At 45.6% G+C, this 26,413-nt stretch overlaps 1 protein-coding gene across 2 annotated transcripts in view; it reads left to right on the top strand.

Annotated features, from left to right (window-relative positions):
- The window catches only part of Extl3 (exostosin like glycosyltransferase 3), a 103,385-nt gene that overhangs the window by 23,150 nt on the left and 53,822 nt on the right, over window positions 1-26,413 (top strand). The window lies entirely within an intron of this gene.

Below are 26,413 nucleotides of genomic sequence, written 5' to 3'. Positions count from 1 at the left end.
GTGATGAGTTCGGTCATCTTCCACCATATAGTCAACAGGTGTGCATAATGGTCTAGAGTTTCTGATGGGGTAGGGGGACCTGGGGGCTTGGCTGAGATGTTTATGAGGTAGGATGTGAGAATATGGAGGTGTGGGATTATATGACTAGTGAGAGGGTGATCATAAGACGCTGGCTGTTCGTAGGAGAAACAAGAGAGAGGCCACCTCATGCAAAACTCCCTGTCACCTCAGCAACAGGTAACTGTTAGCACCCCTAGTAGAGACACCTCTGGGGCAGCCAGGCCCACAGGGGCCTTGGTGACATCTTACCAGGTCCTTATTGTTGTCCCTTGATAGAAGCAGTGATATCCCAGTTTCATGGTGGTGGCAGCCTTAAGCTTGTTGGGCTGTGGAGCCAGGCTTTGGTGAGTAAGGAACCCAGCAGGGGGTGTCTCCCCGCATGGGCGCAGGGTGGCTCTCCAGATCTCCAGGCGCAGGGCGGGTGGGCCTCTCCTCTGGATCTTCGAGCCGCGGTGACTTCTGTAATTTATGGTGAAGAGTCTGACTAATGAAGGGGTGAGAGTTTTGTGCTGTCACGCCATTCCCAAGCTCGGGAATCACAGAGGTTTAGGGATAGAGATTTTGCAAATGCCAAGGCCTCCTGTATCCTTTCAAGCACTAAGGGGTTCTGTTTTGGGTCTAATTTGTTGGTTATGTGGTAAGAAACTTTGCTAAGTGTTTGATCAAACCTTCTTTGATAATTAAAATTATCCCACAGTCACTAAGGAGCTAAGGAAAGAAATTGGTGATGATCTGAACAACGCTGGCTGAGTGTCCCAGCTAAGTGTGGCGGGCCACCAGGCGTGTCTTCACCACCGATCTTCCTCGCCCTGGCACCTTGGACAGCTCCACAGGCCTTCCTGGCTGTGAGGTGGCATGGTGGCATCTTCAGCAGTTGGGAAATTTCTAAAAATCATCGTATTTTATTTTTTGTGATGCTGAGGACTAAACCTAGGTCCTTGTACAAAGTACCCCACCTCTGGGGTCCAAAGTTTTGTAATATTTTGATCTCATTGTTTTTTTCCCCTTAATGGTGCTAGAGACCAGATCCAGGGTCTTTCTCCTGCTAGGCAGGTGCTCTCCTGCTGAGCACACCCCACCCCTAGGGCTGTGACTCTTTGCTTTTGGTACCAGGCATTGAACCCAGGGGGGTTTAACCACTGAGCCACATCCCCATCCCTTTATTTTGTTTTTTATTTTGAGACAGGGTCTCACTAAGTCCTTAGGGCCTTGCTAGGTTGCTGAGGCTGGCTTTTTTTTTATATTTATATTTTAGTTTTAGGTGGACACAATATCTTTATTTATGTGGTGCTGAGGATTGAACCCAGTGCCTCATGCGCTAAGTGAGCGCTTTACCACTGAGCCACAACCCCAGCCCCACTGACACTGGCTTTGAACTTGAGATCCTCCTGCCTCGGCCTCTTGAGCCTGTGGGAGGCTGTGACATTCTGTCCATCTGAGCTTCCGTTCTTTATCCTCCAGGGTTTCTGGACTACATAAGAAATGTGGTTTGGCTTTGTTGTTAATGCATACATCTTTCATGTTTTACACTAAACATTTTTGGTGCATAAGAGTCATCTATACTTGTCAGGGGGAAAAATAGTTGGAAAGCAAATCCGAGTGATCCGAGTGTGGAGACCAGGAGGAGCCACCACCCCTTATTTCATAGCTCGGAGGTGGCAGCATTCACATGGGACACATTTCCCTGGTGTTTCTTGGGTGTCCAAGCTTGACCTGGCAGTGAGCCAGGCTTTGACCTCTGGGGCTTTGCTTCTCCCTGGTAGAAGTTACCTAATCGACTTTCTCTGTGCTTTCTGACTCCTGGGAGAGTAACAGTCATCCGCTGGAGGATTCTGGTAACTGGTGAGGGGAGCAGCACAGGATTGTCCTGGCAAGAGGCCAGTGGGGTCCAGGTGCTGGCTCAAGCAGAGGCACCTGTCGGCTTGGCAGGACCAAGAAGCAAGGCCTTCCTGGGCTTGGTGACAGCTCAGGGCCGGGCACAGAAGCAGTGCAGTCTTGGCTCTCATTTTGTGGACCTCACAGAGCATCCTGAGCTGGAAGCACACGCCTGGCCTCTGGCAAGCCCCGTGGAAGCGCTTCCTCTCCGCCTCCCAGGCCCTGGGGGAGGCTTCAGAGCCTCCTCTTGCCTCCACTGGAGCTGGAAGGCGGTCCAGGGCTCACAGAGAAGGTCTGCTTCACACACACGGGTCTCCTCTCCTGTCCGTGCCTTTTCACCCTTCTTTGCCCATTTTCTGGGCTAAGAACACAATACCACCGACTGGAGGAATTAGGGGTTCTGTCTGACCCAGTCCAGGGCCACTTCTGCCTTCTTGCAGGCAGTGTGCTGAGGTGCAGGGCATCACAAGGGCAAGGAGCCCTGCTGACTTTCCCGAGATGGGTCCACTTGGGAGGGCGCTGCCCTGAGCGCCCAGGCTCACCGCTGATCACAGTGGGGATGGAGTTTAACGTGGATTCTGGAGGGGAAGCGGGTTCCATCCCTGGCAGCCTCCTTCAGCCTACTCCAGGTAATGCGAGTTTGGAGCTCTGTGTGTGAGTGATTTAAAAAAATTTTTTTTTTGTAGTTCTGGGGATTGAACCCAGAGCCTCGAACATGGGCTAGAGCAAGTGCTCTACCACTGAACTACATCCCCAGTCCTTTTATTTTATTTTAATTGATTTTTGAGACAGGGTCTTGGTGAGTTGCACAGGCTGGCCTCCAGCTTGCCGCCTCCTGCCTCAGCCTCCCCAGTTGCTGAGATGACAGGTGGGCACTGCTATGCCTGCTACTTACAAATATTAAGGCACACAAATATGTTCTTGTTTTCCCCTCTTTGTAAATGAAAGAAATATCATACACATTTTCTGCATCTTGGCTTTTTCCACTTTAATACGTTGTAGAGGTTTTTAAAACGTGTCTAGGTTGCGCATTTCCGCATGTGTTTATACCTTCAGGGTGCCCCGTGGTGAATGTGTAGGGTGATGTGTTCAACCAGCCCTGTCCCAGGGTGAGGGAGTCAGGCCGCCATGAGTAACTTGAGTGCACGATGTTTGATGTTTCTGGGGTACGGTGGAGGGATAAATGCCCAGAGGTTAAGTCACTGGGTCCAGGGGAGAGCTCATTGCTCCTTGGCCTCTGGCTGGGTTCCTCTGGTTCCTCTGCAGGGTGCTGCAGTCCGTCCTGTCCCAGCACCCTGCTGCCTGGGGTGGTGCTCTTCTCCCGCTTCCCCAGCCAGCTCCTCATTCTTGGCTTGCTGTCCCCAGGAGAAGTTTGTGAAATGCACGCCCCTCACACAGTTTAGGATCCACGTTTAAAACCTGGAGGTTTCAGTAGTTGTGATACATCTTACAGAATGTTATCAATGTTGAATTGCAGATGCGAGGTCCCTTTTTTTAGTGCACACGTATAAGTATATACTCACACATATTATGTGTATATGCAACAGTCTACATATACAACAATATACCTTTTCTTGTTTTAATTTTATATATATGTATACATACACATCAAGCCCTTACACAAACACACATGCACTATACATGTTTCCCCAATTTTTATTGTTAAAATACACCTAACATAGTTTGTCATCTTAACTACTTTTATTTCTTTTAATTTTTAAAATTTTTTTTAGTTTTAGGTGGACACAATATCTTAATTTTGTTTTTATGTGGTGCTGAGAATCAAACCCAGTGCCTCACGCATGCTAGGCAGGCACGCTACCACTTCAGCCACATCCCCAGCCCCTTAACTACTTTTAAATGTATAGTTCACTAATATCAGATCAAAATGTGCAACTGTCACCACTTTCTTCTTCTTCTTTTTTTTTGGTACTAGGGATTGAACCCAGGGGCACTCAACCACTGAGCCACATCCCCAGCCCTTTTTTATATTTTATTTAGAGACAGGGTCTTGCTGAGTTGCTAAGTACCTCACTAATCTGCTGAGGCTGGCTTTGAACTTGTGATCCTCCTACCTCAGCCTCCTGAGCTTCTGGGGTTAGACATGTGACTCCGGTTCTGCTTCTTGATGATGGTGCGAGGAGCCCTGATTGCATAAAGGGTGAATAGCAATCGCTGAGGTTTCCACGTGGTTGAGGGAGTCCCCCAGGGTTCATGTGTTGGTGGTGGGAAAGGTGAGAGGATCCCTTAAGAGGTGGGGCCTCCAGGGAGGTCTTCAAGTCACTGGGGGCGTCACCCTTGAAGAGATTAGTGCTGGTTCCTCAAGAGTGAGTTATCCGGATCTCCCTGAATCTCTCTGGCTTCAGTGATGTGTCTCTGTCGCGTGCACTCCTGCTGGATGCCACCTGTTGGGATGGAGCCAGAGGCCTCACCAGGGCCTGAATGATGGAGTTGGCTGATGTGGGGCTTTCATTTCCCAGAACTCGGAGCTGAATACACCCCTTTCTCTGTACTTAAGTGTGGTATATAGTATGTAATTATAATAAGAATAATATGACAATTATGATTTAATGCAATAATATAGGTAAGCTGTGGATTATGATTTCCATCCTATTTTAATGGTCCTGTGTCACTTTGATTGACGTGTTAGAATTGAAAACTGGACTTACTGCGTTAATGCATCATCAGCTTGAAACTTCACTGGGTCTCCTTAACTGGGTGGCAGCAGAGCATTGGGAACCTCCTGAGTTGCGGGTTTGCTCCTCTCAATCCTTCTGTCTCTTGTTGCCTCGGCACCCACAGATGGGGTGTGGGCCATGAGATGAGCCATTTTAAGATTAGGCTGGGTGTGGGGTGTGCTCCCCTTCTGTAAAGGTCATCACAGGCCAGTCTCGGGCAGGTGAGAGGAGGGGGAGAGCTCGCGCTGAGCATCTGCAAGTCGCGGCCTCCCCAGCTGGTGGCGCCCTGCCTGACTGGCAAGTGCCCAGTTTGAAGACCATGCTTCTTTGAAACTCCTCACCTCTCCCACCTGGCGAGACCGCGTTCCCACATCTCCCCTCGGCAGGGCAGTTCTGGACAGGCCGTGGTTATCTCTCTGTCCTCTCTGTCACAGGGCTGCTTGGTCTCTGGCTCCTCCCCACTCCTGAACATGCAGGCCCAGACTGCGGCTCTCAGTGGACAGGAGTAGCCAAGGGACCCCGGGGAAGTAGGGAGACAGTGGATGAGGGAGTATTGCTCGCTCCTTGTCCTTTTAAAATTCCCCTGGGCCCTGGTCTGGTGACACCTTCTCCAGACTTGACAGAATGACCGTTGGTGACAAAGCACTGGACGGGCTGTTGATGAGAGAATGGGCAAAGAGAGACGAGGCAGGATTTGGCTGGGTGGCTTAGTCTCTGGGCTGCCACAACACAAGATCACAGCCTGGGCGGCCCGAGAGCAGAATTTATGGGGTGGGGATGTACTCCATGGTGGAGCACTGCCTAGCACGCGGGAGACCCCAGGTTCTGTCCCCAGTGCTGCAAAAACAAAGGACCAGAATTTATTTCCTCACAGTTCTGAAGACTGGCAGTCCGAGGTCAGGGTGCCTGCACGGGGTTCTGTTGAGAGTCCTCTTCCTGGCTTGCTGTACCCTTCTTACTGTGTGCTCGTGTGACCTCTGGTGTGTTCATGGAGGGGGAGATGCTATCCCCCTTTTTATAAAGCCATCAGTGACCAGTTGGACTAGTACCCAGCCTGTGACCTCATATACCCTTTTAACTGCTGTTTAGTAATCCCTAGCTACAGTCATGTTGGGATTGGGATTTCAACATATGATTTTTTTTTTTTTTGGTACTGGCAATTAAACCGAGGGGCACTTAACCACTGAGCCACATCCCCAGCTCTTTTTTTGTATTTTATTCAAAGACAGGGTCTCATTGAGTTTCTTAGGACCTCACTGAGTTGCTGAGGCTGGCTTTGAACTCACAGCCTCCTGAGCCATCAGGATTATCGGCCTGTGCTACCTCACCTGGCTTAATATATGACTTTTGAGGGGCAAAATTGAGTTCACAGCAGGGGGAGTCAGACAGGAGGGCTCTAACTGGTGCTGCCACTCTGTGGCTGTAACCCTGAGGAACACGTCACTTGATGGTCTTTCTGGGTTTCAGGGTGGCATTTGTGACGGGCAGTGGTGACCCCATCCATGGTAAAACAAGACACCATCCCGAGTTGAGTGACATCCTACCTTTCCTTTACTGTGTTGTTTACTCTGACAGAAATGGAAACTAGTGCATTTAAAAATATTTTTAAACCAATAAACGTTGATAGAGCATCAGGGAGTTTAAGGCCTCAGCAGGAAACCATCAGTTTTCCAGAAAACCTTTTGGGTAAGTAGGGCTGAACAGAGAAGCAGCCCAAAGGCATGATGGAAAGGGAAGAATCGGCGGAGAGACTAAGGGAGGCAACGGCCCAGATGCGAGTTCCAGTCTGGTGACGGATGGCTCAGCCGGCAGTGGGCAGGAGGGGACAGTGATCTGTGGAAGAGAAGTGAGCGTCTCATCTGTCACATCTCCCACCGTGGTTGCTTGTGAGGGGGATGTCCTTTTTCTTGTTGTTCTTTCTTTTTGTTCTTTTTTGCCTTTGGTGCGAACAAGTCTATGAGGTGATTTTTTTTTTCCTCCAGACGCAGAACGAGTGGTGGCAAACTGCTCTGGGGTTTGCAGGTCTACATATTATATTTTTCAATGATTCTTTAACTGCAGAACTCAGATTTCAACATACTCTTCCTCTCGGGGGTTTGGTGACATCCATCCGTCTTCCAGCAGCCAGGACTGTGGATGAAGGTTGTTGCAGCTTAATTCTTTCTCCTTTTTGTGTGCGTTTCTGTCCCCTCACTAGAAACTCGCCACATTTCTTGGCGTTCTGAAATGTCACAAATGTAACTATGTTGGGTCTTTTTTTCAGTCACTCTGCACAGCAGCAGTTGAGCACTTTTTATTTATTTAGTTTTATTCTGATTTGTTATGACAGCAGAATGCATTACAATTCATTACACACCTAGAGCAGTTTTCCATGTTTCTGGTTGCACACAACGTATGTTCAACCACTCGTGTCTACATGTCCTCAGGTAGTGATGTCCATCTCATTCCACCATCTTTTCCACCCCCTGCCCCTCCCATCCCCTCTCACCCCTTTGCCCATCTAGAGTTTGTCTGATCCTCCCATGCTCCCCACACAACCCCACTATGTGGTTAAGTGCTTTTAATCTGAAGACTTGGTTCTCTCATTAGCTGAGGAACATTTTCGTACATATTTAGATGAAAATGCACATGGGTGTACGTGTCAGCTTTTTATTGCTGGACAAAATGCCCGAGAGGAGCAACTCACAGGAGGAGAGGTTGATTTTGGTTTGTGGTTTCAGGCCATGGTGTGGCATCATGGCAGGGAGCATGTGGTGGAGCAGAGTGGCTCACCTCATGGCAGCTGGGAGACAGAATGAGAATGTGAGAAGGGCCTGGGGACCAGATGTGCCCTTCAGGACACCCCAGTGACCCATTTCCTCCACCAGGCCCCATCTCCTAGAATCTCCACCACCTCCCAATAATCCATTCAGTTATTAACCCATAGTGGATTAATCCACTGATGAGATCAGCCCTCATGATCTGATGATCTGATCACTTTGCAAAAGCCCCACCTCTGGATGCTGCTGCACCGGAGACTAAGCCTTCAACACATGCCTTTGCCTTTGGGTGACATTCAGATTCCAGCTTATAACCACACACTCTCTCTCTTTCTAAAATCAAGACAGGGTCTCACTATGTTGCCGAGGCTGGTCATCCTCCTCCTTCATCCTCCCTAGTAGCTGGGACTACAGGCGTGTGTCACTTTGCCTGGCCCCATATTTTTGAAGATTTCCCCCACCTTCTTTTCCCCGCTTTTGAGATCCCTGTTATAGGGCTGGACAACCTGAACTAGCCCAGAGCCTTATCTGTTATTCATTATATTTCCATATTTTGTCTGTTTGCTCTTTGTTCTGAAAGCTTTCCTTTCTGTCCAGATCATAAACAGTGTACATTCTAGTAAAGTCCCCCTTCTGTTGGATGTCCCCCTCTGTAAGCACGCCTCAATCGCCAAGCACTTATTGGCGTTCTTTTCTGGATAATTTTCCATGGGTAGTGGAGGGCAAAGCCAGACGTGTTCCATGGTGAGCGCTCAGAACGCTGCCTTTCAGAGTCATCATGCCCTCCTGTACTTCCTGCCCATTGCCACCCTATTGAACCTTCCGGGACTTCTCTCCAGACCTGGCCTTCTCTGTGTGTTTGGGTCAGGGTTTCCTCGGCTTGCTTCTTATTTTTGTACTGCTATTATTATTTCATTCTTTCCCCAAATATCTTTTCATCATTCTGTTGGGCCTTGAATGAGGGGGCTTGTGCTCAGTTCATAGTTCACATGGGAGTCTGGGAGGCTCTTAAAGTTGTATTCCAGTTCTCTCCTTCGCCGTCTGCTCTCTGGCTTATCTCCTTAGCTGGCAATGGGTCCCCACAGTCGAGCCTCCTGGGCAGTTCCCCCAACAGGCTGGACCCCAGATACTCTGGGACGGCGGGATGAGAGGATACCGTAGGACTAGTGAGCTCCTCTAGGGCTCACCTGTGTCTTGTTCAGGAGCACTTGACCCCAACACATGAGTGGGCAAGGAAGAGTGCAATGGGGTTGAGACAACTCTGAATATAGGAGGGATAGCTGGGGATTTGTAGCCTGTGGGCCGGGTCCGAGGGTCAGAGAACGGATAACTAAGAAGAACTTGGTGAGGTCACAAGTTGGGGGTCTCTGCTAAACTTCCTTGGCAGAAGCCTTTCCTGAGCTCACTCAGCAGGCTAAGGCAGCTGAGGAGGAGGACGAGGCTGTAGGAGGCTCAGAGGCTGCATGAAGCTAGGTGAGGAAGGAGTCCTGGCCCCCAAGCCTGAGCTGCACCCAGACCCTGAACATTGTGTCTTGACTGTGTCTGAGGGTGTTTCTGGAGGAGATCAGCGCATTTCATTCAGTGGACTCCCCAGTGAGGACTGGCATCATAAAGGGTGGAGGAAAGAGGAGCTTGTGCCTTTCTGCTTCCTGTCTGCCAACTTGAGCTGGGGCCTGTCTCCTCACTTCTCTGGCCATCAGACTTGGATTTATTCCACTGGCTCCCTTGGTTCCCAGGCCTTTGTAGGGGACCTGAGCTGTACCACCAGCTCTCCTGGGCAGATCAGAAGACTCGGCCTCCACCGTCACATAAGTCAATTCTATCTCTAATTCATGGTGTGTCTGCAAGGGTGTTTCTGGATGAGATTAGCTCACTCACGCACATTCATTCTCTCTCTCTCTCTCTCTCTCTCTCTCTCTCTCTCTCTCTCTCTCTCTCTCTCTCTCTCCTCCCCTCTTCTGATTTGGTTTCTCTGGAAAACCCTGACTGATAAGATTTTGGGAGTGGTTCTAGAAGAATACAGTTTTAAGGATGAATTTTCTTAATTGGTTCTAGAGTTTCTAGAATTCCCTGATATAATTATATTAAAATATGCTAATGACTATTTCTAGAGAGTCTGTAGCACAGACCTCTTATAAAGATACACAAAATACTGAATTGGGTACTCCTAATCAACCTCTCATAAGAAGCAAGGAGCTGAGTAACGTATGATAACTTTTAAATGCCTCAAGATTACTCACAAATACAATCATGTCGGTCGACAAGGTGACTGAAGAAAGACATGGGCTCAAGGATTCAAATTTCTAGCTCAAGCACCTCATAAATGACCTAAAAGAAAAACTTCTGTGTGTGCCCTGAGGAGAGCCTTACCGTCTACAGCCAAAGGGCTGAAATTGCTGAAAATCCGTCGCAGAACCTCCTGTAAGTGCCCGAATCGCAGGCAAGTTCAACTCCCAGCCTTTCAGAGCATCTGTTGTTAACTGAGGACATGGGCTAGGAAAGGATAGGATGGGGGAAGTTGGGATGGGAAGACTGAAGAAGCTGGGAGCATGGAGCCCAGGGATCTGAAGTCTTCTTGACCACGGGAACAGGTCTTCGCACCCTCAGTGGGTCTGGCTCCCCGCCCCCAGTGCTATAGTTCCTTCCACCTCAGGGTATTAGCCCACATTTCCTGAAGAACCTCTAATGGTCTCCTTAAGGCTAGCTGCCATACAGCACAGTGCTGATTCCCCCCAGGGCCCACTTCCACAGACCTCTGCTTTTCCAGCAGGCCCTGAGGTGAGCTATAGCATGTGACCCACGAGGAGGGCACTGCATCTCAAGAGAACCATGTGAGGCCTCTGATTCATACCTACAGATATTTAGGGAACAGATGAGGGACGATTCTAAGGGTGTGGGATATTGGTGGGAGGAAGATAAAGTAAGGCTGGGGCTGGGGCTCAGTGGTAGAGCACTTGCCTCCCATGTGCGAGGCACTAGGTTCCTTAGTACCATATAAAAATAAATAAAATAAAGGTATTGTGTCCATCTACAGCTAAGTATTAGAACATATAGAGTAAGAGCAGGCTGGGCTTACCAGTGCAGGTCACAAAGCAGAGGGGTAGTACTTAATGCTATAGCTCAAGCAGTTAGAAAGGACTCTTGTCGGGTTGGCTGAAACCTGGACCGAAGGGTGGCCCACCGGGAGCTACTGGGACACGTCTTGGTTTAGAGTAGAGGAAGGGATGCAGAAGCTCAGGGGGTCTCCGATGAGAGCATGGGTTTGAGAGGGACTCAGCCGCATTGGGAGGGTCTGGAGGACACACTTTCACAGAGCTGTGAGGGATCAGTTTGTGAGGGAGCCCGGCATCCTCATAGAGCTCTGTGGTGGCTCTGTCTGCATTCCAGCCCCCGCAGTGGGAGGTGCCATCAGTAACCTGGCACACCTAAATGCAGTGGGAGGCATTGGATCCCAGGGTGCCACAGGGATTGAGCGGCCTCTTGTTACCATGATGCAGAGGGGTTTAGGAGACGCTGAATGTAAAAAACTGCAACATTTTGGTAGAAGGGCCCAGAAACCAACTAGGCTCAGAGGAGAGCCAGGGATGGAGACTTAAAGTTGAAAATCGTTGGTGTGGACTTGTTTCTGTTAAAACAAGGAACAGAGGCAGCCTTTGGGTGGTGGAGTTCTCCTAGAGAAAAGGAAATGAGGAAAGCTGGGGTCTAGGACAGAGCCGGAGATACCAACACTGAAAGGGCAGAGGGAGGGGGAGAGACACTGCTTCTCCGAGTGCAGGGTCCTAAGGGTCACCTGGGGAGCGCATCAGAACACAGGTTCTTGGAGCCCCACCCTCAGAGATGGGATGGGGAGCCGTGGGGGGGGAGGAAGCAGGCTTTGGTGAGCAGAGGAGAGAGCTGTCTTGGTGCTGTACTTGGACTGCTCTGCCAGGGAGTGGCACCCCAGGGGGCTGGGCTATCACTGCATTACAGAATGCAGGTGCTGCTGGTTGGCAGACTGCCCCTTTGGGGAGCACTGGGGGCCTCTTGGCTCTGCTGCCGAGGGAAGGAAGAGGAGGGCATTTGAGGGCAGTGGAGGCTTCCAGGCATGTAAAGAAACTTGTGTGTGTTTATGGGCTGTTTAAGGGGAAGGAGGCTGGAGAGAGGGACGTCCAAGATCCTGGAAGGAATGGGGATACGTAATGGAGAAAGCTGGTGGAGAGAGAATAGGGACGGAGAAAACGGAGACGGAGCCTGAGACAACAGCCACAGTGAGAGTACCAAAAGGCCATGGCGTCCACCTTAAAAAACCAAAGGCCCTTTGGTGGCTATGAGTTCTGGTCGCTTCCCCTTCTTTTGTGATTTTCTAAAGATGCCCTAAATCCTTGGAGCGGCTGTTGACTGCCCTGGCCCTCCCACTGGCCAGCATCCTCCTGGAGCTGCAGAGCCACAGAGTGACGCGCCACAGATGAATGAGCAGTAACGCACAGGTTTTCAGCAGCATGAAGCATTTCAAGGATAAAGGAAAATTTCAAACAGCCTTTGATCATTATTGCTAGAAATCGTGTTTCTGCCCTCTTGGTGCTGGCACGGCTGGCAGGCTGTTTGACAGCGCCCCAGGATGTCGCTCCCTGGCAGAGCAGTCAAAGTATAGCACAAAGACACAGCTCTCCTCTGCTCAGCAAAGCCTGCTTCCTCGCAGCCTCAGAGCCCTCTGACAAACTAGAAAAGCTTCAAACATCTCTTTGTATGGTTACAGAAAACAACAACCCCAAGAATAGCTGTGAGCAGCTCTGTGCCTGTGTGTCACACTCTGAGTTCAAAACAACAGGAGTCGTGGGGAGCTTGTGCAGGCGTCCAGAGGCTAGGACAGTGCTGTTGGATTCTGAGGGGACCTTCATGTCCTTTTCTCTTCCCTAGAGATGGATGGTCACAGGAGTCAGGGATTAAAATAGCTTTGTTGCTGCTGAAGTTCCTCTGGAGGAGGTGGTTTGGACCCAAGACCAAAACAGGCATCTCGTTTCTTCTTCCATGAATGGAATTTTCCCCTTAGACATCGGTTTCTCGTTGACATTAGGCAAAGTGTCTGGAGACTGCTGTACCTGCTACCAGATGGAGGAGAGAAGAATGGGCAGACATCTCCCTAAGAGGAATTGAAAGCAGACTGGGAAGAGTGTGCACAGTGACTCTGTACCTGGTCTCATCCACTATAGAAATAATCCTTCCCCGAGGAAGAGCAAGTAAGCAGGATTGTTAGTCTGTTACTATAACAAAATACCTGACACAATTAACTTATAAAGAGAGAAAAGCTTACTTTGGCTCACAGTGTTAAAGGTTCCATCCTTGATCGCCCGGATCTGTTGCTTAGGGCCTTTGGTAGGCGTGTCAGATGCAACGGCAGGGAGCAAATGGCCAGGCTACAAAAGAAACAGGAAAGGGCAGGAGTCCCACAGTATCCTTTGGGGACTCTCCCCAATGACTTAAGGGGTTCCCACAAGGCCCCTCATAAAGGTCCATAGTACCTCCCAATAGTGCCATTCTGGGGACCAAATATTTAACACATAGGACATTCTTCACCCAAACTGTAGCGCAGAGTGCTCAGGGAAAAGTGAGTACTATGGAGGGACTTTCCTCGGTTCTTGAGGAGAACGAGCCCGGGCAGAAGGGCCGGGCATGTAGTTCAGTTGTTTTTGCTTGTTTTCCATTTTGGAGGTCTCCTCCACTCTCCTTGATGTGCTTTCAGTTTCCCCTCCCCACTATTTATAAGTGTCAACAAGATTTAAAAGTCAGAACTACTTAAAGGGCACAGCCAGGGGGCTGGGGTTGTGGCTCAGTGGTAGAGCGCCCGTCTAGCATGTGCGAGACCCTGGGTTCAATCCTCAGCACCACATAAAAATATGTGAATAAAATAAAGGTATTATGCCCAACTACAACTAAAATTTAATATTAAAAAAAAAAAAACACAGCAGAGAAATATTGCCTTTCCCCCACAGCTTTTTGAAGAGCTGGGTTCTCCCTGGGCTGCCCAGGCTGGGCTCCAATGGTTCTCCTGCCTCAGCTGCCCTCGTGGCTGGCACTACAGGTGCACACAGCCATGCTTGGTTCCCCCATTCCTTTTGTACCTCCAGCTCAATTAAGATGTAATTGACAAATGAAAATTGTATCTAGTGACAGTGCATAACATGATATTTCGAGGTGTGGGTGTGTATGTGTGTGTATATATACATACACACACACACACACACACACACACACACACACACACATATCCTGAAACGATTAAATCAAGCTAGTTAAGGATGAGATGGATATGTTTGTTTATTTGTGTAACAATTTTCTTTTTCCTTTCGTTCTGTACTGGGATTGAACCCAGGGTTTTGTGCATGTGTTCTACACTGACTTATATTCCTAGTTCAGCAATTTTCAAATATGTAATAGTCTTTAAAATTTTTTTTTTGTAGTTGTATATGGACAGCATGCCTTAATTTATTTTTTATGCAGTGTTAAGGATCCAACCCAGTGCCTCATATGTGCTAGGCAAGTGCTCTGCCACTGAGCTATAGCTGTAGGCCCTGTGATACCTTCTTCACTATAGTTGCTGTGCTACACAGTGGATCTGGATTAGTTCATGCTCACTCGACCTTGTGCCTTTTGCCATCTCCCCATCCCCACAGCCCCTGGTGTCATTATTCTACTTTCTGCTTCTATGAGTTCGATTTCTTTACATTCCGTATGTACGTGAGATCATGCAGTGTTTGTCTTTCTGTGCCTGGCTTATTTCTCTTAGCATAGTGTCTTTTAAGTTCATTCGTATTGTCACAAATGTCAGGATTTCCTTCTTTTTTAATGTTGAATGGCAGTCCAACATAAAATACATATGAACACTGTTGCAGTATATACGCATGCGTCTCTGTCTCCATTAGCTTTATCCATTCATCCTTCTGTAGCATCCGTATGTGGATGGATTGCTTGGCTAATGTGGACAGTGCTGCAGATTTCATTTCTCTTGCAAAAATACTCAGAATTGGGATTATTGGATCACGTGGTAGTTTTCTGGTTTTAGTTTCTTGAGGAAACTCTATACCATTTTCCAATTGGCTGCATCCATTTACATTCTCATGAGCAGTGTACAAGTAAGTGTTCCCTTTTCTCCATGTCCTTACCAACACTTGTGTCTTGTGTTTTGATAATAGCCCTTCTGACAGATATGTGGTAATATCTCATTGTAATTTTAATTTGCATTTTCCTGAGGACTGGTGATGTGGAGCATTTTTTCATATACCCAATGGCTGTTTGTATGGCTTCTGTTGAGAAACGTCCGTTCAGATCCTTTGCCTAGTTTTAACAGGTTTGTTTTCATGCTACTGAGCTGTTTGAGTTCCTATGCTAGGTCTTGCATATTAGCCCCTCATCAGTCATATGGTTTGCATATTGCCTTCCATTCATTGTTGTCTCTTTGTTGATTGTTTCTTTGGCGGAGCAGAAGCTTTTTAATTTGAAACAATCCCATTTGCCTATTGCTGCTTTGTTTTGTGTATATTCCGGTCATCCAAAAATCATTGCCAGGGCTGGGGATATAACTCAGTTGGTAGGATGCTTGCCTGGCATGCACAAGTCCCTGGGTTCGATCCTCAGCACCACAGAAACAAACAAAACCAAAAAACATTGCCAACCCATGTCAAGAAACTTTCCCCCATCTTTCCTTTGAATAGTTTTAAAATTTCAGGTCTTGCGTTTAAGTCTTTAATCCATTTTGAGTTTACTTTTATATATGGTATAAGAGTTGGCTTTTATTCTTTTCCAAGTGGATATTCAATTTTCTTAATGTCATTTATCAAAGAGGCTCTTCTTTTCCTATGTGTTTTCTCAGCACGTCCAGTGAAGGCTGATCACTGTAAACGCGTGGGCTTATTTCCGGGCCCTCTGTTCCTTTCCGTTGCTCCCTATGTCCATCTTTAGGCCAGCACCACGCTGTTTTGATGACTGTTGCTTTGTACCATATTTGAAGTCAGGTTGTATAATGTCTCTAGCTTTGTTCTTTTTTTCTCAAGATTGTTTGGCTGTTTGGGATCTTTTGTTGGTTTCATATGAATTTTAGGACTTTTTTTTTTCTATTTCTGTGAAAAATATCGTTGGCATTTTGCTAGAGGTGGTGTGGCACTTTAGCTACACTGATCCTTCCATTCTGTGGACACAAATGATCTTTCCACTCATTGGTTTCAGTTCCAGTTTCTTTCACAAAGGCTTATAGTTTTCAGAAGGGAGCATTAATTTCGAGAGTGGAAAAAGGTTCACAAGCGATAGTTTTTGCTTTATTTTTCTTTCTCTGGACACACACAGGGGCAGGGAGAATATTTATTTATCCAAAACCTTTTAAAATTACAAACATCCTGATCCTTTGCCTTTAAATATTTTAGCATGGACTTCTTACGCAGGACATTCTTTTTCCTAACCACAGTGTATTTTTTTATATTTATTTTCTAGTTTTAGGTGGGCACGATATCTTTGTTTTATTTTTATGTAGTGTTGAGGATTGAACCCAGTGCCTCATGCATTCTAGGTGAGCACTCTACACTGAGCCACAATCCCAGCCTCACAATGTAGTTTTAATTCAGAACATTTAATATTGCTATAACAATAAAGAGATCGTTTTCAAATTTCACCATTTGTTCCCCACATTTTAGGGCATTTTGTCCAAATTGACGTCCAGTCCAGGGTCGCGCACTGTTTAGTCCAGCTGCCTTCCTGCCTCTTGCTGCCCTCTCCCTTCCTCCTTTCCTTTCTTTTTTCAGGACACTGAATTTCTAGAATGCAGGCCAGTTGTTTGGTAAATGTTCCTCGACTTAGGTTGGTTTGTTTCCTCATGATTAGAATTGCATCATGCTTTTTCTTTTGAAATTATTTCAAATTTACAGAACAGTTGCCAGAATTCCTAGCATTTTGCAACTTTTTTGTAAGTTTGAAATCATCTTTAACCAGAGACACCAATTTCTAACATTTTTGCACATGGACAATGGTTTGGTCATTGATCCTCCCTCTCTTCCTTTACATATGAGTATATGGAGAGGGGGTTTTTGTGAAAACCTGAACTAGTCAAGAATAGTGTCGCCCTTTAAGCGGCAGCTTTTGAACTAGTCTTGAGGGATAAAGAAGCTTGCCAGCTGGACAGAGCTTGGATATGGGGAAGGACATGACAGCCAGAGGGATCAGCATGTGAGATTAAGGCAGTGGAAGTGAATGGGCTGGGACAGCCTTAGGTTTTGGAGTAACTAGGCTGGGGAAGAAGGGACCAGAAAGGCAGCTGGAATTGATCACTTATTATGTCAAGGCAGTGGGACTTTGTTCCCCTGGAAAAAAGAAAATGTTGAAGATTTTCAAAGTTCTCTAGAGGAACAGAATCGACAGAATATACATATGTATGAGTACAAAAAAGGATTTCTTAGACTGGCCCAGAAGCTGGATAGTCCTGCGATGGCCGTCTGCAGGCTGGAGAGCTGCAGGACCAGTAGCGGTGCAGTCCAAGAGCCTGGAGCCTCAGAGGGAGGAGAACCGAGGATGTAGCCCCTTCCAGGACTGAAGGCCTGACAGCTCCCTGGAGAGTTGCTAGAGTCCACTTTGGAAGAGTGAAGGAGCCGGAGTCTGCTGTCCCCCATGATGGCAGCAGCAATCAAGAGCCCTCTCAGGAAGACTCTGGCTCCCATCTGCTCCTGCTTCTTTGTTCCTCCACCTTTTTGTTCCACTCCAGGCCCCCGACCTATTGGACTGTACTGCCCACATTTATGGTGGGGTCCCTGGGTCCGCACCTCAGTTTGCTGTCCCTGTCATTCCTAGACACACCCTCATCAACCTACCCAGACAACCCAGAGTAACCATTGCAGGGATGGATGTTTTAGACTTATTTTCTAGAAAGATTAACTCTAGGGCAAGTTGGAGAAGAAAGGACAAGAACAGGCCAATCAGGTGGAGACTGCATTGCACCAGCTGGGGTAAGACCCAGAGGAGGCCATGCAGGGGATGTTTGTAATGTGTGTGGTCATTTTTCACATCACATCTCATTTACGTTCCACAGAAACCTGAGGCCACAGATGTTAAATAACTTGGCCAAGAGCAGTCCTAGCAAGCTGGTGGCATCATAAGATCAGAGTCCAGGCCCACATATGCCAAAACCCACCCAAGATACAGTGGGACCATGCAGGACAGAACAGAATGGAGGGAAGCCGTAGATCCCATCAGATTCCACTGTCAGGCTCGGATGGCCAGCTGGACATGGGGGTGAGGGAGACAGGAGGATGATAGCCCTTGTCTCCAGCTTGGACTACTGCCAAGATTGTGACTTCATGAATGAAGAAAACAATTTCTAGAGAAGGAAAAGCAGTGGGGAAGGTAGAGAAAATGGTTGTTTTGTTAACAATCTCTATAAATTTGGTTTGGACAACTGGGTTTGTGCAAGCTGAGGACAAGAGATCCAGTGGGCAGTTTGGCTCAAGGGCTCAGAGGAAAGTCGAGGCTAAAGATAGAGATTTGGGGGTTGGCTTATGGCTCTGTGGTAGAGCACTTGCCTAGCATGTGTGAGGCACTGGGTTTGCGTCTCAGCATCACATAAAAAATAAATAAATAAAATAAAGGAATTATGTCCAACTTAAAAAAATATTTTTTTTTAAAAATAAATCAAAACAAAACAAAACAAAAGAAAAAAGGACAGAGATTTGGCTGTTCAAGTCATGCTGTTTTCACCCAGAGGTGCTGTGTGAGAGATTAGCTTGCTGGAATACTCAGCACTTGCCTTTAAAGGATGGTGGGAATTAAGATTCTCAGTGAAAGCAAAGAGGGAGAACGGTGAGAGGGCAATGTGGGGTGGGATGTGAGGGGGCAGATTCTTTTCAAGAGGGCACCCACTAGGTCTTCTTTAGTTCTGCAGAAGAGTTCCAAATGAGGCTTATAAAGATTCACTGGAGTGAATCAGGAAGTCACTGGTACCTTAATGAGAGCAGTTGCAGTAGAAATTGCTTCCAGGGATTAAAGGGTGAATGCAGTGAAGGACGGGGACACAGTAGAAATTGCTCACAAAGACTTTTGGTATCATTGAAGACCATAGCAGCTAGCACTAGCTGGGGCTTCCTGCGTGCTGGGCGCTGGCCTAACAATTTACATGTAGCCAGGGAAATCCTTACGATTATGAAGTGGGTGCTATGACTGTTCCCATCTTCTGATGGATGAAATTATAGCTGAGAAGATGTAGACAGGTTAAATAATATATCCAAGGTTCTACCTGTAAAAACCAGTGGACCAAGGATTGAGATCTTGAGTCCTTCTGGGTTCAAAGCCAGAAAGACAGTGGCAGCTTGGGCTGGGCCTGTTTATGAGCAAAAGGAGAAGCCCTGCCATGAGCAGGCAGCAAAGAGAAAATAAACAGTGGAGCCAAGTCTACAGGAAGGATATTAGATCACATTAAAACATGGAGCTCTTAGTTTTGGAAAGGAAGTGGGGACATCTGTTTGTCAAAGGCCAGAGAAGATGAAAGAAGAAGGGGTGGTTATGTACCAGATGTCAGCCAAGGTAAAGTGCTTTGATGAGGTTTAAGTCACATTGGCCCTGGCCCTCTCTGCGTCCACTGGGAAGGTCAATCTGAGATTTCTGTGAATTCCTGAGAGCTCATCTTCTTGTGGATTTTTTGCTTTTGGAGTGACAGCTTCCATTAAATTCTTCATCTCACTTGTAATTCAGTCCTATGGTTATTTTTCTTTCCTTTTTTTTTTTTTTTGTGACACTATGAATGGAGCTCAGAGACATTCTAGCACCATGCTACATCCCCAGCCCTTTTTATTTTTTTGGGACAGGGTCTCGCTAAATTGCTGAGTCTGGCCTCACGACCCTTCTGTCTTGGCCCCTTGAGTTCCTGGGATTACAGGTGTGTGTCACCATGCCTTGCTCAGCCCTACCCATCTTCTTTCTGGATTTCCCCCCAACTCACTCATATAAGGTACGTGACAGATATTACTTAAGGTTTAGGGGATTTTATGTCCCTAAACCTTAAGTAACATAAATAAGTTAAATTTTTTTTCTTAAATATATTTATTTTTAAGTGGTGCAGAGGATCGAACCCAGTGCCTCACATGTGAGGGGGCAAGTGCTCTACCACTAAGCTATAACCCCAGCTCTGCATAAATAAATTAAAATTTAATAATTGACATCTCTGTTTTCTCCAGCTCCATCATCACTGGGAGCTCTCTTCACAGGCTCCGACCTCTCCCATTATGAGAGCCCATCGCTTCCTACCTTCAGTTTCCATGTTCTTGGACTTTCCTCTCCTTTTAGTGTAGATCTGTTTATTCATCTCTTTGTTTCTGAGCTACATTTTCTTCTTCAACACATTGAGCATCACAGCAAAGTAGTCTTCCAAATAAGGCTCTTTTTGCATCTCTAAGAGGGACTCTGGCATCTGCTGCAGTAATATTTTTTCACACCAGTACTTATAGATAGGTTTAAAGTTGGAAGGAAGGTATTTAAAAGAGCTCACTCAAGTCTGTTGCCTTCAGTTTTCACAGTGAAATTTGCTCCTCTGTTGAGCAAATTGTGAGATTTGCTCCTCTGTTGAGCTAGGCATGGGTCTAGTAAAGGTTTGGACAGCTGGGGTTAGGAATTCTGTCAATAGAAATTTACCAGATTTCTAAAATTTCATAAAATATCATATTTACATAGAACGATTCTTTTCACAAAGCCTACAGACTTATGGAATTGATCCCCTTGCTAGAGATGGATTGTTTAGTTTACTGAGTTCTGGTCAATATGAGGAAAGTGGAAAAAGCGCCTGAGGAGTGAAAAGTCAGAGGAAGTAAACTAGAGCTGGGAAATGGGGGCCAGTCTCTGCTGATCCTCTTCCAGCACAGGCCTGAGCGTGGCTGGGCAGCTCTTGCAGTGTACTTTTGGGGATGGGGGTGGGTATAAATTTGCAGTTGAAATATGATAAAGGAGTCATATTATTGATCTGTTCCTCCTGAACAGATTATCTCAGACTTGTCCTTGTAGATGCAGACATTAGTTCACATTTCTGCAGTGAGGAGTACAGGAGTGGTCTAGCCTGGTGGTTCTGGCTCAGGGTCTTTCATGAGGCTTGATTGGAGCTGGGGACCTGCCCCCAGTCTCACAGATGTGTCATCTGCAGGAAGCCTCAGTTCCCAGTGACCAGTCCACAGTGTTGTCATGACATGCCGGGGAGCCTTTGCTAGAGCGAAAATCTTGAAAAATCTTGCAGCCACCGTGATGGAAGACAAGCTGTCTTGTGCCACTTAATCTTGGGAGTGACCTACCATCCCTGTTGCTGTGTTCTGTTGGTCACACAGATGGTCCTTGGTTACAGTGTGTGGGGGACCACACAGGGCTGTGAACACCACGGTGCAGGACCACTGGGGCTGTGTCTGAGGCTGGCTACCACAGGAGTGCTTCCTGTGTGTGTGTTTCAGTGGTGGTGGTGGGGGTGCTGAATACCTTAAAATGCCAGGAGGGTGTAGTTGGACAGACTAGCAGTTACACACTTTTAGATGTGAGGGACCAGAAAAGTTAAAAAAAAAAAATGCTGGGGAGGGAATACCAAAATGTTTCACTATTTTGTCAAGATTTTTCATCTACTACCACTATAATTTCACAAAAGCATCTTTTGACATTTAAAAACAGGAGAACATAATCTTGGAATGAAGGACGTCCTTTCAATTGAATAGGTTTAGCTGTATTCAAAACTCACAAGCTTGCTTTTCTGATGAAATTGTGTATGGGTCAAATGAATTGTCATTCAAAACCACTGAGATACACCATGGGATGAAATAGTTGACTGACTGATTGTAACTGGGGATGGAACCCAGAGGTGCTTTACCACTGAGTTCTATCCCAGTCCTTTTTATTTTTTATTTTGAGACAGGGTCTCACCCAGTTGCTTAGGGCATTGCTAAATTGCTGAGGCTGGTCTTGAACTTGTGATGCTTCTGCCTCAGCTGCTCAAATCGCTGGGATTACTTGTGTGCTAGACCACACCCAGTAAGCTAGTATCTTTAGAGATGATTATGTAGAAACACATAATAGTGCTTTAAAAGCAAGTGAACAAAGAACTCAAAGTGGCTGATACATACAGATAGCAATTTGATAAAGCTTATTACTTAATCTAATCAAATATGAAATGAAAAGAGACAGCATTTCAGCATAGTTAAATGTGCATAAAATAATAGAAATGCATAGTGATCTGAAAGTCTGCAGAGTTTTCATGTTTACTTAATTTTACATATAGTTAATGTATTTTTGTTTTAAAAATATGCTTTTCTAGCCAGGAGCAGTGGCGCATACCTGGAATCCCAGGTACTCAGGAGTCTGAGGCAGGATGATTGCAAGTTTGAGGTTGCTATAGGCAATTTAGACCCTGTCTCAAAATAAAAAGTGGAAAGGGATGGGGCTGTATGTAGCTCAGGGTAGAACATTTGCCTAGAATGTGTGAGGCCCTGGGTTTAATCACCATTACTAAAAAAAAAAAAAAAAAAAAAAAAAAAAAGCTTTTGTTAGTAAACTACATGTGCCTCTTTTTCTATGAGGGTGAAATATTTTGTCACTCTGTCCAGTATAGATGAGTTTTTAATTATTAGTGCCCCGTCCATCAATGGATTTGTAGAAATAAGATCACATTTTCATTTGGTTTTATCTTTAGCCTGTGTCATAGTTTTGCAAGGCTGCAGGCTTGAGTTAGGGAAGGGATCAATGATTATTTTGTTCTGAGATTTATTTGTCTCCTACTAGAATTATGCTCTTACCAATTAGGTTGAGAATTAATTTTGAGTAACATTAAGGAAAATGGAGAAAAATTTTCTTTTCAATAAAATCTTGTTTGCAAGTCTTCATGAGTTGATTTAAAACCTACATGTTTTGGGGGCTGGGGTTGTAGCTCAGCCGCAGAACGCTTGCCTCACACATGTGAGGCACTGAGTTCCATCCACAGCACCGCATAAAAATAAATAAAATAAATAAAGAGAAGATATTGTGTCCATATTAAAAAAAAAATCTTAAAAAATACCTACATGTTTTTCTTTTGCAAATCTTATTGGTAGAAACTATGGTGTTTTTTGCCATCCATAAAATCATGTTATAAATAAGATATATATATATATTTATATATATATATATATATATTTATATATATATATATATTTATATATATATAAATAAATAAAATATTTATTTATTTATTTATTTTTGTGTGTGGTGGTGCTGGGGATCAAACCAGGGCCTTGTACATGAGAGGCAAGCACTCTACCAACTGAGCTATACCCCCAGCCCAAGTTATATATGTTTTGAAAGCATACACTGTGTGATTACTTCTGGAAATTGTGCTTTTAATTTTTACTTTCACCAAATTGGTTAACTGAGAAGTTAATTGATATTTTTCAAGAACCTCTGTATCAGTTTGCCAACTAGAGTGCCTGATCCACACAAGGTGTCTTTTTTGTTGTTGTTGTTGTAGATGGACACAATACCTTTTATTCTATTTATTTTTATGCAGTGCTGAGAATCCAACCCAGTCCCTCCCACATACTAGGCAAACACTCTACCACTAGAGTCACAACCCCAGCTCCACACATGGTGTTTTTAGGAGAAGCTAGTGAGGGGCTGGAGTTGTAGCTCAATGGTAGAGTGTTTGCCCCTCATGCATGAGGCCCTGGGTTGAATCCTCAACACCACATAAAAAAATAAACAAAAATAAAGATATTTTTGGAAAAAAATATAAAAAGAGAAGCTAGTGAGCAGTTGCTCTTTTGAGTCTATGGATAACTTCTTTGGTTGTACATACAAATGTGACACTGGAGAGCGCTCGGCCACCTCTTTTCTCTGCTTGGAGCTCTCATGACTCAAGTCCCTGGAGCAGATGGACCATGTTGTGGCACCATGTGTCTAACCCAGCAGTTTTGCTACTAACTGGTGTGATTTAGGATAGACATTAGGTGCCTGTATGTTGACCTTAGCGGTATTTGTATCATTATACGAAATTTCCAGAATCAACTTTTGTTGTTGGTGGTTTGATATCCACTGCTGGATAGCTAATATCCACTGATAGCTAATTTGACCTCTTCCTGTAGTACACCCTCAGCCCCAAAATATTTTTTGACAATAAAATGTGCTTTGTCTTAGAGCTTATGTTAACTCAGTGTTCTTGCCACAAATTATCTGTGAACCAACTAAACTATACCCTTCCTCTTGCCAGACAAAAACTAGGCAGTTTTAAAAGGTAACATCACTTGGCCGGTAATGAGTGCTGTCCTGGAGCCTCAGAAGATGACCTTTTGTTTCTTTTGGCACTGACAGACTGAAGAGAAGAGTGACCTTGGAGCCCAATCTAGACATTGTCATGCATTGTTCTAATTATAAGCCACAAAATTGCCCAATCACTTATATATAGGAAAGATCTCAAATAGCAGCTGTCAGCACTTTCTTTTAAAATCAAAGCATTACACATAGAACAGGTTCTTATCTGACTTAAACTCACTGACAGTTACTGAATCTTGAAGGTTGCTGGGGGTCACCAGTGGCTTCTTTGTGACTGATCTCTGCTGAGTGGCCCAGGGTCTGGCAGCCCTCTAGATGGAAAGTGACCACCAGCACCTCAATCCCTAAGACTTAAGAACTTCTTATCAATTTCTGTGTCTATAGAACTAAAACCGTTCTCTTGGATATTAACCATTTGGGGAAAACTAATCAGTGGGGACTCCCTAAGCATTCTGCTGAAATCTGTAAAATAAAGAATGTCCTGGTAAGAGAACATTGTCTTGTTTAGTATGACTTCATCACACTCTGCATGTTTTAACATCTACGGCTCAAACTGAAATTCCCTTGTGAAGGAAAGAAATGTTAACCAATTTTTCTAGACACTCAATCCTTTGTATTGAACTCAATTTAGCGGATCAAATGCCTTAGTCAGGTCCATTAATGCAGCATACAATTTACAGTGCTGTTGTTAGTGTTTCCCTAAACCATCTTGTAGTGTAGTTGTTGAGATTTCAGCCTCTGCAGTCAGACTGCCTGGGTCCAGCACCTGCACTACAACTTTCTAGGTGTGTGATTTGAGCAAGTTACTTAACCTCTCTGAGTTCCAGTTTCCTCATCTGTGAAATGGGAATAATCATGGTACTTTACTGTGTAGTCCTTAAAGGACTAAATGAGATAATATGTGACATGTGCTCAGAGCAGTGTCTAGCACATAATAACTGTGCAGTTTTTTCCAGGGAAGAATACTATAACTTCAGTCAGGGCATATTTGATTGCTAGAAACAAAAAGCTGTGATAGCTTATTATTATTAATAATAAGGCCACACAAATAATCTCATGGGTACCTGATGAAGCTGGGGTCTGGGAACCAGGGCTGAAAGTCAGCACCTCTGTGGCACCTCTCTCCATCTCTCTTGGATCATATGCTTTCCTCTGCACGTGGGCTCTCCTCTTCTGAGTCCTGCAGGTCATCTTTCTTGTTATTATCACTGTGCACCCATCTAGAAACTCCTTCCTCCAGTCCGTATAAGTTATTAGATCAAGCAGACCGGATCTGGTGACTCGGCTTCATAGTGTCCCACTCCCAAGTGTCCAGGAGAGGGATATCTAGCCAGGCTGGGCCAGAGGAGATGAGGCCATGTGGTAAGTAATGTGGCTCTTTCCCAAGGTTGCTGGTTCTCTCAGAAGGTGGGGTAATAGAGGGGGCAGGGGTGAGAGAAACTGGTCACTCTAGGATAATCTTGGTGTTGAAGTTCAAGGCTGATTAAAGGTGCCTTTATTTGAGCACTCCCCCATCATTTCAATATTATTGAAGGACAATATACATATAGAAAAGGGCAGATAGGGTATGTGAACAGCTGGATGAATTTTGACAATCTGAACACGCATGAGTACCCGGTGTCTAGCACAGGAGATGGCATTACCAGCCCACTTAGCTGCTCTGCTGTCCTCCAGTGGATTCCTTGAGGTGGAATTCCTTAGTTTTGCCTCTTTCTTGCTTCACATGGAGGCAGTCATATGCTGAACTCTTGTTTTGGGTCTGGCTTCTTTTTGCTTTGCCTTGTGAGTTTCAGCAGCATTGCTGTGTGGGTTTGTAGAGCATTAATTTTCGTTGCTCTGAAGTAGTCGGTTGTGTGAACGAACCATATTTTATCTGGTCTTTTGCCGATGGTCATTTGGGTAGTTTTCTGTTCTTGTCTAGTCCTCCTAGTGAACTTTGTTGAACATGAACACATCACTGTTGACTGTTTACCACCAGTTGACTGTTTACCATACAAGGTGTGGGAATTGCCTTCCATCTCATGTGATTGAATTGCTGGTCTCTTGCAGAACAATACTGTTTTGCTTCTTATTTTGTGGCTTCTCTTTTTATATGGCGACTTTCATGTTGTAAGGGCAGGGCATGTTGCAAACATTTTTTTTGTGTGTGAAAGAACCTTGTGTACATTTCCATAGGTGCTCAACTGTCTGGGAACAATTCCTATTTCAGGCAAGGCCCTAGTTGTCATGTTAGGTCTCAGCTAGCCTGCTGCTTAGTCAAAGGGGATTGATCTAGGGGTGGACACATTACCCAGGCTGGACCCATCATATCTATTTTAGGATAATGCCAGGTTTGGAGTTTCTGTTTTAGGAATAGTAGTGCTAACATTATAAACAAGGACATTCCAGGAGAGCCAGGGGGTAGGGATGAATCTGAGTTCAGTGTGGGATATGTTAAGTTTACTGTTCTGGTGAAGGATGTGGGGTTAAGAGTTGGCAGGACTAAGAGTCCACTGTGCTTTGCATGCACTCTGCAGTCTTGGGCACCTAATTTATTTAGCCTCTTAAAGTTTCAGTTCCCTCTCCATAGGCTGGCACCTCCCAGTAAGATTAAAACAAGACAGTGCATATAAAGGGTGTAGCCTATTGCCTGGCAATTAAGTATTCATAAAGTTTGCACTAATAGGATGATGGTGCTGTGATGGTATCTAGAGGGCCACTGGAAAACAGGGACTGGAGTGCTGAAGCCAGAGACCTGTGACAGGTGGAAACCATGCATAGCATCTGGCT

The sequence above is a fragment of the Urocitellus parryii genome, chromosome 14, assembly GCF_045843805.1.
Source record: "Urocitellus parryii isolate mUroPar1 chromosome 14, mUroPar1.hap1, whole genome shotgun sequence".
NCBI classification, from domain to species: domain Eukaryota; kingdom Metazoa; phylum Chordata; class Mammalia; order Rodentia; family Sciuridae; genus Urocitellus; species Urocitellus parryii.
Note: the sequence above shows the minus strand (reverse complement) of the source record. Positions and strands in the feature narration are given on the sequence as shown.